The following is a 15,403-nucleotide window of genomic DNA, read 5'->3' on the forward strand; positions in this document are numbered from 1 at the left end:
ATGATCTCCAAGGTCATTTATTTCATGGTTGATAGGAACACTGTAAGTCCCAGATGAGTGCCACAACTCAGGAGTGCTACAGTTCAGTTTCATCATGGCTTTAAAAAGACACCTTGAGAACCCAACTGCATGGTCTCTGAGATCCTTTCCAGATTCTAGATTCTGAATTCGATGCCTTAGGACAGAGGTCACAAACTCAAATGCCTATTAGGGATAGGAAATTGGCATAACTAGTAAGTAGGTCTTAGTTAAGAGAAATACAACATACAAGTTTAATTCAATTATAGAGAGTAATAGAGAGTGGTGGGGACTGTGGCAAACTGGATAGCATGTGTCTTATCTGAAGAGGGCAGCTCCTCTTTGGCTCTAGTTGACGATGGCCATGAGGGAAGGTGGGTCCAGTCTTGTTAGTTTTCTGTATTTTAAAGAGAAACTGGAAATTTTGACTTCTGTGTAAAGTTTCCTGATTTTTAATTGTGAAACTCACTGTAAAATTTTAAAAGACTGTCCTTGCAAAAGAAAACACACCTGTAAGCCTCATTTGGCCTGCAACCTGCCATTTTGCAACCTGCCCTATTTTAGAACATGCCCTCTATGTGCCTTAAATCAAGTCACAAAGAATGTAAAACATACCATCTGTTTATGAGGTGGCAGGTGCCCTATCGATGATCGGCTGAATATCCTGCAGCCCATCTCTTTCTTTCACTTACTGAATCTGCACAACAACTCTCTTTTGCACATTACACACAAGAGGCACACAGAGGTTATGTAAATTAGACAAAGTCACATAGCCAGGAAGTAGCGGAGGTGGGATTCAAGCAATTTTTTTTTTTAAAACTATGGTGGTACTTTGAGTGAATATATGCCAAGTGCTTAGACTAGTCCCTGGAGCGGAGGAAGCATTTTATAACCATTAGCTATCACTGTTGTTGTTTCAAATGTCCCTGTTCCCCTTCCCAGCCTGCTCTCTGCCGTGAGAGAAGTCATGCTGAAACGGATCCTGCAGAACTCCTTACCCAACATGGTGAGTTCAACACAACGGGCCAGGGAAGAGCCTGAAGACTAGCTGGGGAAGGCTTTGCAGCTGGAGGTACAGAGGAGCAGCCAAGGTAGAGACAGGCAGGCATGGCAGGCAGTTTTATCCCTGGGTTCTCCAGCCTCCCAGAGCTTTGCTGTCCTGTCCTTTGTCCAGGTCCCTGCTGCCAGGGAAGGAGGAGAGAAATGGACATTTACTGCGGGACTAATGCGTGTTGAGTAGCTTCTAACTGTGGAAGAGGGAGATTTGTGTCATGTTTATAAAAGACTCTTATAGAATCAACCAGTTTTGCATGGCCAGTCAGAGGCTGGGCTGGGCTGGAAGGGTGGCCAAGTCTCCTGCCACAGATGCCTCTGCTCATCTGTATTTCAGCTGTGCCCAGTGATCCAATTTTGGTTCTACATCATCAATCAACAGTTGAGCATTCTGAAAAGTAAGTTATGTTATTGGCCTGAGCACTGTTCTCTTGCTAAGACTACTGCAGTATCCACCTGACTCATTCCTGTATTCTCCTTTTCATAGCTTCCAGAGAGATTTTTCTGAATTACACCTCTGATCAGAATTTTCTGTAGCTGCCCATTACTGTTGATCAAGTTCAAACCTCTAAGGCTGGCAGTCAAGGTTTTTTGGGCAACTGCTCCAGCTGTGTTCTCCTCTGTCCCCCTCATGCTGCTCCAGCCAGCTGATCTCAGCCATCCCATACACTCCAGGCCCTTGTGAGACATCACAGCTTTGCTCCAAATGACTTCCCACACCCTCCTTCTGCACCTGGGAAATTCCTGCACTCCTTCAATGTGTGATTCCAATGGTTTATCTTCCCCAAAGCCTTTCCAGATCTCTCCAGGTAGAAGGACTCCCTCCTCAGGACGACCATGACATTGTGCACACCTCTCCATCACTTTTATCGTATTGTGCAGTAATTGTCTGTTTCTGGGCTGTTTCTTCCACTAGAACAGAAGCTCCTTGAGGGCAGGGGCTCTATTGTATTCTTTTTTGTATTTGTCTCATAGTTCCTAGTTGGGGCACAGTGTAGGCACTCCATATATAATTTGTTGGAGTATGAACTGGAGATGAAAGGGAGGAACATGGATGGATGGGACAAAAGACAGAAGTATGAATGAATGATAAAATGGAAAAATGGAAATATGTATGGAAGAACATATGGATAGATGGATGGATGAGTGGATGGATAAATAAAAGGAAGTATGGACAGAATACTATGGAAGAAAAGAATGGAAGGAAGGAACAATGGAAGAAAGGGAATTTAGGTGGGTGGATGAATAGATGGAAGGATAGAGGGAAGGTGGATAAAATGATGGAAGACATAAGAGAAGCTGGAAAGAAGAAGGATGATGGGTGAATGGATACGTGGATGGATGGAGGGGAGGAAGAAGGAAAGGAAGGAAGAATGGATAAAATAATGAAAGTAAAGAAGGAAGAAAAGATGGCTGGATAAAAGGATGAACAGAAGAAAGGGTACATATATGGATGGATGAGAGAGTGGATGAATGGAAGATAGAAGGATCTGCTGCTAGGTGTGTGGGAAGATGGATAGACATATGCATAGATAATATATGGATTAATTGAGTGAAGGAAGAAAAAAAGGAAACTGTAGAGAAAGATAGAGGATGGGTGGATGAAAGGAAGGGAGGGAGGGAACATTAGGTGGATGGGTGGGTGGATAGGTGGGAAGATGAGTAGAAAGATGATGGTAAGGCAGGCAACAAGGAGATATGGATGGATGGATGGATTACTACCTGCCAAGCTGAGAATGCTCCTCTCTTCTGCTAGAAGATGGTAGGGCTTTGGAGCTACAACGTCTTTTCCAACCACTTTGGAATCATCTCCTTCTTCTGGATGAGTCTACGTATGACAGGGACAAATGAATGAGTTCTAGGAGTCTGTGTTTCTTGATCTCTCCTCCTCTGGTCCTCCCTTCCCATTGCCACCTCTCTCTCTCCATCAGATGTCCCCTCACTTGGGTCATTTGGGAACCTCCACTCTGCTCTCTCCCGAGTGCCCCTGTCGTCTGAGCAGCATCACCGCCTGGACTTTCAGGTACGAGCAACTAGTTGTCTCCTGAGGAATCTTCTGAGATTAGCCATGCTTTCACCTCTGAGACTAGGTCAGTGGTGGCCCCACCCCACCACTCACTGGAGTTTCCTCAGCCAGGCAATTGTGCCCATTAGCTGTCCGATCAAGAGAGGCTCATGTGCCATGGTTTTGGAGCCGAGTCCAGGCTCAGCTGGTGGTCTGTGTGACCTCGAGCAAGTCTCCTTCCTTCTCCATGCCTCAATGTTCTCGTCTATCAGATGAGGATGATTATCATACCCACGTAAAGTTATCATAGATCATCACTTCCAAGACACAGTTTTCCCCGACATTGTAACATTTCTAAAATTGGCACGTGTCTTATATTCAACGGTGTGCCATAGTTTAAGTTCCAAATTTTCTTTGTGGCACATTAAATTGTATCTTAATCAATGGTATCCCAGCATGCATGAAATATAGTATAATGATTAGATGAGAAGAGGTCTGGTTATTCATCCAGCACAGAGTAGGAACTCAATAACTAGCGGTTTATCCCCTTTATCCTTGATTTAAATATTTAAAGCAAACAATCAAGTTAGTTACTTGGCATCACAATACATGGGGGCCCAGACTGGGGAGGGGTGGTCCACGGTGGCCTCATCCACATCCTTCCTGTCCCAGCTTCTTCTATGCATTAACGTGATCCTGCCAGCCCCCCTGACTCAGGGCAAGTCCTGAATTATGAGGAATGTGCTTTGTTCCTCAAAATAGGATCTTCTGGGACCTTGGGACCAACAGCCCCGTGGCCTCCCGGCACTCAGCTGTCCAGGGTCAGAGTCGAGAGTCCAGACTTTAGGACCAGCTCTGCCACCAGCTCACTGTATGACTCGGGCAAAGCTGTTCACATCTCTGAGTCTCCTCTTCTTTGTCTAGAATCCCTGTTGCAAGGTTGTTGTGAAGATTAACTGAGAGGCACAGCCTGGCATACAGTAGGTGCTCAATTAATGTGGGTTTTCTGGTTTTTCCCAGGACAAACACTTGCCGGCTTCTTTTATTAACTGGCTGATTGAAAGTAAGTTTTTTCTTCTCATACCCATCCCCATTGTCCCCCATCTGACCCTCCTCTTCCGTGTTGAATAGTCCTTTCTCAAAGGTCCTTGGGGCCACGGAGAGCCGCCCGGAAACAGAATCCACGCATGGATGGGTATTGAGCGCTAAAGCCAGGTTCCTGCGTTACAGTGAGGTTCCTGAGAACACGGTGATTACTGTCACAGTGGGATTCCAGGCCACCCTATTCCACGGTGATTCTTGGTCCAGAGAGGTTTCTGGAGGAGCCCGTCCGCAGTGCTCAGGGGCAGAGCGGCGTCTCGGGACAGCCTGCTCCGCAGGCGTCAGTGTTGAGGGGGAGCTCCCACTAATCTCCACGGTGAAGAGTTTCGTCACAAGATTCCTGGGGTCAGTCACTCTAGAACGATTCACCTTTTAGTGAAATTGCTGAAATTTTTACTCCATAAGGATCATGCTGTGCGATTGCTGGGCTATCCCACCCCGTAGGGGGGACTATCACAATGGGGTTCCTAAAATATACCACTCCAGAGTCAGTAATTGGAACATTTCGTTCCACAGTGGAGGCATTACCGCTAGGTTTCTGGGTTAGCCCTTTCCCTTTGTATTAGAGTGAGACTGTTCTTAGTGTTATGGTTAGGTTTCTAGGCTATCCCACTTTATGGGGAAGAGCACTGTGGTGAGATTCCTGGGATATTCCACTACGCAATTGAGAGAAGCTTTCCAGCAGCAGCAACTGATTTCTGAGTCTTAAAGGACTTTAAAAAAAAATCATTGTGTTTCCATTCTATTTCCCACACCCTCTATGCCCTCTGTGGGGGGCGGGGGTGGAGGTGGACAAGGGAGCAGAGCTGTCCTGGCCAAACTTCTGGACTGTCATCACAGCCTGCCTCTGGCCATGTCTGCCTCTCTCTCGCTTTCTCACTCAGATTGGGTCCCAGGCAGGAGGCAGAGGAGGAGATGGGACCCCCTCAGGCAGGAGGGGCAGCCTACAGTCTCCCTGGGGAGCCTGTGAGTCCTCTTGCTGCTTCCCTGGGAGGTCTCCATGATTGTGGTGAAAGCTGAGAAGATGACCAAAAGGAGCCTGAGTTCAAATCCTGAGACCTGGGTTCAAATCCAGTTCAGCTACCAGTTCTCTGGGTGACCTTATGCCAGTCCCGTCCTCTCTCTGGGCCACTCTTCTCCCATCTGTAAAATATGCATAGTCTCCAAAGGCCTTTCCCTTGATGATGAGTGTCAGGGAAATGAGAGGGGACAAGACCACAGGCCAGAGGAGGTTCTGGAAAACCCGTGGCCACTGCAGGTCTTTCTCATGGTGGCATCTTCTCTTGTCTCTCTTTGCTGTCAGTTGCAGAGACCCAGCGGTCCTCTTATCTGTAGGATCAGCGTAGGACCCCTGCCAGGACTATGGTAAGGATGTTTAACCCTGGAGAGTCACTCTGGAACTCTCTGACCCCATCTCGGGGACTGTCACTTTGATTTACCCACCAGTGTTCTCCCACAGCCAAACCACAAATAGTCCCTTCATTAGCGCATGGGTTTGGAGATGCTCAAAACTGGTGCGATGGAGTACCTCTCCGGGGTAGATATTTCAGCGTGGGGCTGACTGAGGCAAACGGGCCTCTAAGAACCGAACCAAAGGAACGCTGCTCTAATGGAGGAAGGACCAGCAATGACGGTCCCTCCCCCTTCCTGCAGTTGGTCTGACTTACAGCCTAGGGTTTGAGGATTCTTGAGGACCACTGAAGCTGGGAGGCTCCATCCAACAGGGTGATGGGTTTCGGGGGTGGGTGGCGCTGTCGCGGCTCTTTGGCGCGACAGTGAAGGGCATAGGCTTTGGGGTCAAGTAGACCTGAGTTCAAATCCTGCCCTTTTACTGGTTCTCTGAACCTCAGTTTCCTCTTCTGCAAGATGAGAGTGCAGATATAATCTATCTTACAGGGTAATCCCCACCCCACACTCCCCCACCCACAGCGGCCAAGCCGGGGGAGCAACAAGAACGCAGGGGCAGGCTCCAGGCGAGGTCTGGGGGTTGGTGATGGAGGCGCAGTTCCCAGACTTCACCACAAGGTGGAGCCATGACCCTGGTAATCTGTGTTTCTTACACAGAATATGAAGATATTTGTATAAAGCAGCATATTTTATGCCAGGTATTGTGCTGGGAACTTGGCTTTCATGATCCTGTTTAGTTTTCAAAACCATCTCTCAAGGGCGGTATTATTAGCTCCATTTTAAATATGGGGAAACTGAGGCTCAGAGAAGTGATAATGACTAAATGTATGGGCTGGGGAGTCAGAACTCTTGGGATCAATTCCCAGTTCTTAGGCCTAATAGGATGCTTAACCTTTGTGTGCCTCAGTCTCCCCACTTGAAAAATAGGGCTAATAATAGCTATGACATTGTGATAGTTAACAGACCTTGGCTATTTGTTTGTTTTTATCCCATGGCCAGCACTGTGCTGGGCATCTCACGTGGATCATTTCCTGGGGGCCTCACAACACCCTGGGAGGTGGCTCTTAATATACCTGTGTTGCAGATGAGGAAACTGAGGCTCAGAGAGGCTAGCTGCCTGGCCCATTTCTGCTGGAAGGAGGCAGAGCGAAATTCAAACCCAGGTCTGCTGGCAGAGAGGGAGGAGGTGGGGATGTCCAGGGCCTCAGGGAACGGTGATCCCATAGGCTCTTCTCCTGGCCTACGACTGCCCTGCCGTGTCCTTGCTGAGTCCCCATGCTGCTCTGGCCTCAGTTTCCCCAGTAGTACCACAAGGAATTGGAATGCATGAAGCCGAGCCCTTTTGCCACCCCCTGGTTCTATGACTCTGCCCTGGGGAGAAACTCACAGTGTGACAACCAAAAGACCACACCCTGGAGGTGCCAGGGCCGAGGCATGGGGAGGCTGCAGTGAGAGGAGGGCCCCAAGCTCCCAGGAGTCTCCCCATACCCTGCACCGAGACCCCAGAGCTCAGTCCTCTCCAGGCCTCCCTCGTGTCACGTGGACTGATGGCCTGAAGACACACCAACTGTGGGGGCTCACAGGGCCGCTCTGGCTCGGGGACACATGAGACAGCACTCATTTTTTCAACCTCCTGTTGCCGGCACTGTCTCCGTGGACAACCCGAGGGTCACTGTAGGCCTGGAGGAGAGTCACGTGGAGCCAGATGGGGGGACAAAGGAGGGAGAAAGGAGGGAAGTGGAGCTGCCTTTGGTGTTCTCCCCAAAGTATCTGCGGGGCCCACAGCACCTGGTGTGCTTGGTCCAGCGGCAAACAATCAGGCAGCAAAGACATCCAGGTCACATTTGATGTGAATGTGATTTACACAAATCTGCAATAGTGTCCTGCAAAATATTAACGAGGTTTCACATTGTGAGCAGAAAGTTAATGTTTCTCACTGTTAAGAAGGCACAAGAAAACGAGTTCCAGTCTCTCTCTTCTTAGGATGAATCGAGGTCCCTCCATCAACGCCCCACTCCCTCCAGCTCCCCGCTTCCCTTCTCTTCCCCTTTCCAGCCATGTCGCGCAGAGCTGTGCTTTTCACCCTTGAAGGTGCATAAGAACCATCTGGGGCCCTTATTAAAATGCAGGTTCTGGTGCTGTTGGTCTGGCCGGGGCCTGAGATTCTGCATTTCCTGTAAGCTCCCCAAAGAGGCTGATGCTACTGGTTCACGGGTCACCCTTTGAGCACCATGCTTGTTTGGGATACATTCAGCTCTCCACGCATCTGGTTTCTGCTGGTCATCCCACAACCCAGCCCTCACCAGGTCCTCAACGACCTCTGTGTTGAGGGAACCAGTGGACCCTTGTCAGCCTCATCTTACTTGACCACAGCATGACACTACTTCCTCCTCCTTGGAACCAGCTCTTCCCCTGGCCATGCTCCCCTGGCTGTCCTCATGCCCCTCTGACCATTGCATTTCTGCCTTCTTTGCAGGTATAATGTTTTCGTATTGGCCAGTCAGTGTATTCCTTCACTCCAGCCACAGTGATCGGTTCAGAGCTCAGCAAGTAACCCCAGCTGGGCCAATGGGGATCAGCCCTTGACTTTGGAGAGATACCCTCTTTCTGCTGGGATGTTAAGAGACATTGTGGGCCTGGAGCTGCTGGTGGCCGTTTCTGCCACCCTTTGTGAGTGGGGACTAAGTTTGAGAATGAAGACATTGAAGAAGGAAGCAGAACCAACTCAGGGAGAGAAGCAGAGTCCCAGAGATTCCTTGGAGCACTGGATTCAGCCATTCCTGAAAGTTACACGAGTCGAGGACTCCCTTTCACGTTTAAGTCAGTTTGGGTTGTGTTTTCTATTACAAGCAACCCGAAGAAACCTGGCAGATGCAATTGACAAACATTTCAGCTCATTCTGTGTCAGCCATAGCGGGAAACAAGAGATGAATCCCAGATAGACCTTGGCCTCCCAGAGTTGATAATCTTGTGTGTGTGTGTGTGTGTGTCTATAGGCAAGGAAGAGACCTGTTCAAAAACCGCAGGGCAGAAAGTGAAAAGGGCCAGCTAGTGGGTCCATGAGGGCTTCATAAAAGAGGCGCTGTGAAGGATGGGGAGATCCGTAGGGGTGTGACATCCTCAAACCTGGCTCTGGGCACTGGGAGGAGTTGATGCAAAGCGGATCCAGCAGGCTGGAGAAGAGGCCCCAGTAAGGGTCCAGAAGAGATGGGGAAGCCTGAGGGTGGTGGTGAGCAGAGGTCCCACGAGACATGAGCCCATGAGGAAAGGCAGGGAGCTCTGCTTTTTCCTGTGCACTTTCTCCTCCGCTTTTAGTTGAGTGGCCACCTTGTAAGGCTCCAGATCTCTTAGCATTCTCCTTTTTGTTTAATGTATCCCCAGTCCCTGCTAACGAGGGTTAGCACCTGATTTTGGAGAGGAGGTTCAGAAAGCTGACTCGCCTTACCTAAAACCACACAGTTGGTCAGAAGCAGGGTCAGGATAGAGACCCTGCCCTGATTTCCCCCCTTAATCCTTCCCCCAGGATGACACTGCTGAGTTATCTCTACGGAGCACTGACTGTGTGCCAGGCACTAGGCTAACTGCTTTCCAGGCTTAAATCTCATCTAACCCTCACACCAACTTTACAAATGAGCTAGCATGATCTCTATTTTGCAAATGAGGAATGGAGGCTCAGAGAGGTGATGTAACTTGCCTGAGGTCACACAACTAGAGCCCAACAGGGTTAGGACTCAAATTGAGGTCTGGTTAATTACCAAAAGGCCCTGAAGGACAAATATACTCAGAGCTACCCCAAGTTTGGCAATTCTGCCAACGTTTGTCTTCCGTATTATCTGTCTCCGCCTACACCATAGTGTCATACCATTTCCTCTTTCAAGTCCCAAAGTGCTCAATTCAACCCAATTCAGTGTTTATGAAGGGCCTTCATCAGGACCAGGCTCTGTGCCCAGGACAACAGCTGAAGCAACAATAGGGAAAACTTGCATGGGGTATTTAAAGTACAGAACATTTTCAAGAATGTCACCTGCTTTGTGGAAAGTAATTGTCAGTGTGGTTGTTTGCCTCCACCCACTGCTGGTGGGGTCTGAGAGTAGACCCGCATATGAGTGCTCTCTGGGGCCCAGAGCCTGGCATGGGGCAGGGCGGGTATAGAATCTCCATAAACACGTGATGAATGAATGGATGATGGGATGAGTGGATGGAAGGAAGGATGGGAGAATGGATGGATGGAAGGAAAGGTGGAAGAATGGAGGGAGGGATGGGATTTTGGATTTTTCTTGTTAGATTCTGGATCTCATCTCCTACATTTATCTATTCAACCAGTCAGTCTGCCAATTAACTCTCTTTTTCCACTTTAATTCAATATAGTATTTATTGGGACTCACCACAAGCCAGGCCCTAAGCTGGCTGCTGGGGACACAAAGATGACAGAGCCATGATCCCTGGTCTTTAAGGAGCCCCAATCTAGCAGAGGAGAAAGGGCTAACACGCCTTCCTTCAACCTACACACTTTTATGGAGTACTTCCTCTGACACAGACCTTGGGCTGGGTGATGCTAGGGAAACAGAGACAAGTCCGAGAGTTTCATGCCCTTGAAAGACTCACCCAGGCAGAGAGGGTGCCAATTACTAGGCTATAAGTGACAGTGCAATGTAAGGGGCTCAGAACATGGACTCTGGGACCGGGCTACCTGGGTTCAAATCCCAGCTCAGCCACTTACCAGGTGTATGACCCTGAGCTGTTCACTTTACCTCTCTGTGCCTCGGTTCCCTTGTCTATAAAATGAGGATAAAATAGTCCTTGCACCTGGTTGTTTGGAGGAGTAAGTGATGAGAGCATGTTTCCCACTAGTCATGAGCTGATCGCAGTGGCCCATCTACTGCCCTGGAGGGTGGACCATCCCTGGGACAAGGACTGAGATCCATTGACTAACACAGGGCTTGGCACTCAGGAGGTGCTCAATAAATGGTTATCAAATTGGCAAGGGGTCCCAGCACAAAACAATGTACATTTGTTAAATGAATGAACAAATGAATGAACGAATGAATGAATGAAGGGACAGATAGATGGATGAGAAGTCCCATTCACTTCAGCAGGAGGATCTGGAAGATAACACAACGTGCAGGCGGACAAGAAGTCAAATTCTCGGAGATCAGCTAAGACCAAGGAGGGACTCAGAACTCGCTCACATCAAGGGGCCACTGACCTCATTCTTTTGCCCATTCATTCATTCACTCAGTCAGTCAATCAGATGGTCAGTCAACGCCAGTTAGCCAAGCCTGGTCCTGTGCTGGGCACTGGGACCTCAGAGATGAAGTGGTCCCTGCCCTTAGAGCTCTCCTGGTCTGGTGGGACAGCTCACCTCTTCTCCCTCTCTCTCTTTCTTCTCCCTTCTCTCCTCCTCTCCCATTCTCCCCTCTATCCCTCCCTCCCTCTTTCCATGCTCTCTCCCTTCTTTCCTCCCACGAAAGTCTGTTGATGCCTGCTCTAGACCAGGCCCTGTGCCAGCTCTGGGGGACTCAAGGTAAAAAAAAGAAAAGGTGCCCAGACTTCAAGGGACTCGGGGAAGGAGTCAGACCCTTCCAACTGCACGTGGAAATTTCCATAGAGACCCCCATCCAACCATTGGTCCATGGGAGGTAGCACCCCATTTTCCAGGGCTTGGACCAAGGGAGCTATTAACCTCAGTAGGTGTTCCAGACCCAGAGCCCGGGGCTGAGGAAAGTGTTCGAGAGCTGAAAAACACAAAATGCGTTACCTCCAAAATCAGAGAAGTGTCAACATTGCTAGAAGTCTAATTAAAGGTCTTGAGACTGTAACATTATCACAACTTTATTAATTGTTATATTTAGCAGTCATAAAATTGACAGCATGTTTGGAAACACTTGTTACTCTGAGCTTTCTTATTTGGCAAGGATTCCTGAGTAGACTGTGTCAAACGGGGGCCTATATAAATCAGATGAATGATTTGTGCCCAACTGCTTTCAAAAGCAAAATGACCATCTTTTTATGGTAAAGTAAAGACATTTTATTTGGTGGATGGGAATTGGGTGCACATCTATCCATCTGTCTTCGAGTAGGGGAGAGGGAGCCTGTGAGCAGAGTCTCATCGCAGCCCTACCCCCGCCCTCCGCAACCTCAACCTGGCTGCGTCCTCTCTGGTCTCAGTGGGTTGGATGACCTTCAAGGACCTTTCTGTCAGGGAGCTGAGCTGTGTTTGGAAAAAAGAGGGCAGCTCAGATGCCAGCTTGGAGCTTAAGGGCTGGGTCCACGTGACCAGGAAGCTGCCATGGCTGGGGATTGGCAGTTACGCCAAAGTAGCGTGTCCCAGGCCTGAGACAGTTAATCCTTAACGCCTCGCTAGAGATTTTCAATGAGAAATGTGCCCCACGACCCTCATGGCTGAGGCCTTTGTCCCTGAAAGGCAAATATCTGCCATGCAAGGACACAGCTGGACCCCGGAGAGGGCGAAAGGGCAGAATCACAGGAAGCGCTCTCATGGCTGTCTTTCTGGGGTGATGCGGATGAGCTGCCCAGACCTCAGATGGCCTCTGAGAGTACCAACCTCCCCACCCACCACCAAGGACACTCTGTGTGCCCGCATACCCATGTCCTGGAGGGTTTGTTTGGGCAGGAAGGGGCGCTGCTGCAGCCCAGTGCAAAGACCTGGGGTCGCTGGGAACAAGGAGGGGCCGGCGAGAGAGAGAGGAGAGGTGGGTCTAAGGCATTGGAAGTGCAGGACGTCTGGCAGAGGGGGAGATGCAGGAACGTGCTGGCAACAGTGCTCTCCCTCGGGGAAAGCCCCCGTGGGCAAGGTCCCTGGTCTGAGTATGATGACAACCACTCTGTGGGCATGTGTTGAGTGGGGCACCCTTACGGCACTGGGCACACAGCAGGGGACAGACAGACAGAATCCCAGCCTCCTGGAGCTCCCATTCACTTGGGAGAACAACAGCAAACCCTTAGAGTGCTCCCCAGGGTTTCCACGTGTTAATGCGTGCCCTCGTCCACCCGTTGTGCCCACTTTACAGGTGAGCAAGCTGAGTCTCTGAGAGGGTCAGGTCACAGAGCTCGTAAGTGGCAGAGCCAGGATTTGAACCCAGGCCTGTCGTGTTTTAAGTACTGCACACACTGTCGCTGTCACGGTCCCAATTTCTCTGGCTCCCAAATGCTGTGCTAGGCCACTACCCACTACTATTTGTTGCAGTAGTAATAATGATGATAGCTATCATTCATGGAGCACCCTCCCCGGCAGGGCCCAGGCTGGGCTCTCTACTGAGATTGTCCTCCCAGCAGCTCCTTAGAAGTAGAGATCATTCTAATTCTCATTTTATGGCAAAAAACAAAGGCTCAGAGAGGTTAGGACACTTGCCTGCTGTCACACAGCCAACAAGGGGAAAGGCTGGGATGCACACCCAAGGCTGACTCCAAGACCAAGCTTATAAGATACATAGATTAAAACATGTGTGCAATAGGGAGAAATGCTTGTGCAGGCTGTAATAAGCATTTATTGAGTGTCTCCTGTGTGCCATGTCCTGGGGATGATACCTTATGGCCTCAGAGAGGGGCTGGTTATCACCATGCCCAAGGAGCTGGTGGGATTCCTGCTCAGAGCAAGAGTGTGGGGTTGCCCCAGCTGGTGAGAAGGTAGCAAGCAGCCGCAGCCTCTCCTCACCAGTCTTAGGCCCCAGGGAGCCGCTGTCTGCGTATTCCCTTCATTTTGTGGTTAGGAAACTAAGACCTTGTGTGAGAAGGAGCCTCGTGCTTAGAGTCACAAAGCAGGTTGTTTGCAGAGCTGGGCCTGGAATCCTGATCCGGGCTCCTCCTCCATCCCCAGCACCAGGCAGGTCCTGGAGTCCCACGGTCTGTGAACGTGCGGTGGAGGTGTGCCCATTGCCAGGCTGCAAGGCCCTTTGGGAGCCCCTGGTCCACACTGGCAGGCAGTGGCACTCCACTGGCCTGTCCTGAACTTGTGGCAGACATTGCTTATCTCTCGTTCCCCGCGAGCCCTGCAACTTCAGAGGGCTGATCCAGCCCCTGCAATCAGTGTGAGTCGTACAGGAGACCATCATTCTCTGACTTCCCTAACTTGGCCCAGGAGGGGAAACTGAGGCTCCATGAGTAAAGGCTCCTGCCAAGGGTCCTACACCAGCAGCAAGCAGGGCCAGAACTGGTGGATACCAGTATATTGAAGCTCTGAAGCCATTTCAGCTCATCGAGTCTTCACCACACACAAAAATAAGAAGCGTAATTCCAGTAACTGAGTGTTAAGTATATTGGATGCACTGTCTCACTGAATCTTCTCAACAGCCCTGTGGGGGCAGGGCCATATACAGAGAGGGGGAAACTGAGGTAAAGAGAAGAGAAGTGACCAGAAATCAGCGTAATTACAATCTCTGTCATCATTGTTGTCACCGTGTTTGGAGGACCCACCACACACTGACCCTTTCACACACATTATCATGCTTCATCGTCACGATGCGCCTGGGAGGTCACTCCTGATGCTAGTCCCATTTCACAGATAAGGAACCTGAGGCTCACCCCTTGTCCAGGTCATTCAGCCAGCAACAGGCAGAGAGAGGATTCGAACCCAGGCCTGCCAAACCCCTGAGCTAGGCTCTGATCACCACCCTCAGAGTCCCCTTGGCACCCTTTAGATTTCCATTTTCCACTGGGATCTAGGAACTGGGGCCAACACCAGGTCTAAGGAGACTGCGTCACACTCAGCCCCCTGGGCGGTGTTCCGGGGGCGGGAAGAACTCTCATCACGAGATGTCAGCATAGCCCTCAGCTCTGCGCCCCACAACTGGAGGGAGAGGGGCCTCAGATGTTTGTGGAACTGGGTGACAGGCAGCCAGGGAAGGGGGTCTGACGATGTTCCAAGGCCATCCGGCAAGGCTGTACTGGACTGGGCTCTCCGGGTCCCGGCCCCAGGCTTGGGGACCTGGGCTGCCGCCATCTCTCTGCTCTGGGCTCCAATGGTGGAACCGCGGTCAGGGTGAGGAAAGCTAGCTCCCAAGCCACCAGTCCTACCCCATCCTTCACCCTGGCCATGTCCCTGTGAAGGACAGGCCCACCAGGTCCTTGCTGAGTTGCAGGTGGGTGAGCAGAGGAGACAGAATGCCCTTGAGTCTCTGCCAGTGCTCCCAGCCTGATGCCAAGTGGACACCCTCTGGGTTTCCTGTAGCCTGTTCCGGGTTGACATGGGCCCAACGTACCCGGTGTTACAACCAACTCAAACAGCAGAGGCCGAGAGATAAACAGGATATGACAACCAGCTCCATCAGCAGAGGCCAAGAGATAAACAGGATATTCAAGCCTGAGGACTGTCCTGCCCTTCCAGGTGGCCTCAGTTGACATGGGTAGAACCCAGATGCTCAGTTCCTGTCCTTGTGGGGTCTGCACAAGCCATGCCGCCTCTCTGAACCTGTTTACTTAACCAGAAAACGGGGATCTCAAGACGTCCTCCCGGGGTTGTCGCGAGGACTCATAGTGAAAGTGCACCTGGAGCCCCAAGCCCAGTGTTAGGGCCACAGCAGCCACCAGGCACTCGCCTGCACCTACTGGGTGCTGGGTGTCAGGGTCAGAAGGATGCGACTCGCTGTTGCTCCCAGGTGGCTGCAAACTGGAGCAGCCGTCCTCAGTCTGGGAGGATGCAGATGTGGGTTTACTTCCCAGCTCTGCCCCTTCCTGTCCCTGTGGCCACGAGCAAGTCATCCTCCTCTTCTGAGCCTCATGCTCCTCATTCAAAAAATGGGGGCAGTAACACCCCCTGCGAGGTTGCTGACAAAATAATATGAAGTAGGAAAAGCACCTGGT

The sequence above is a fragment of the Equus quagga genome, chromosome 12 (assembly GCF_021613505.1).
Source record: "Equus quagga isolate Etosha38 chromosome 12, UCLA_HA_Equagga_1.0, whole genome shotgun sequence".
NCBI classification, from domain to species: domain Eukaryota; kingdom Metazoa; phylum Chordata; class Mammalia; order Perissodactyla; family Equidae; genus Equus; species Equus quagga.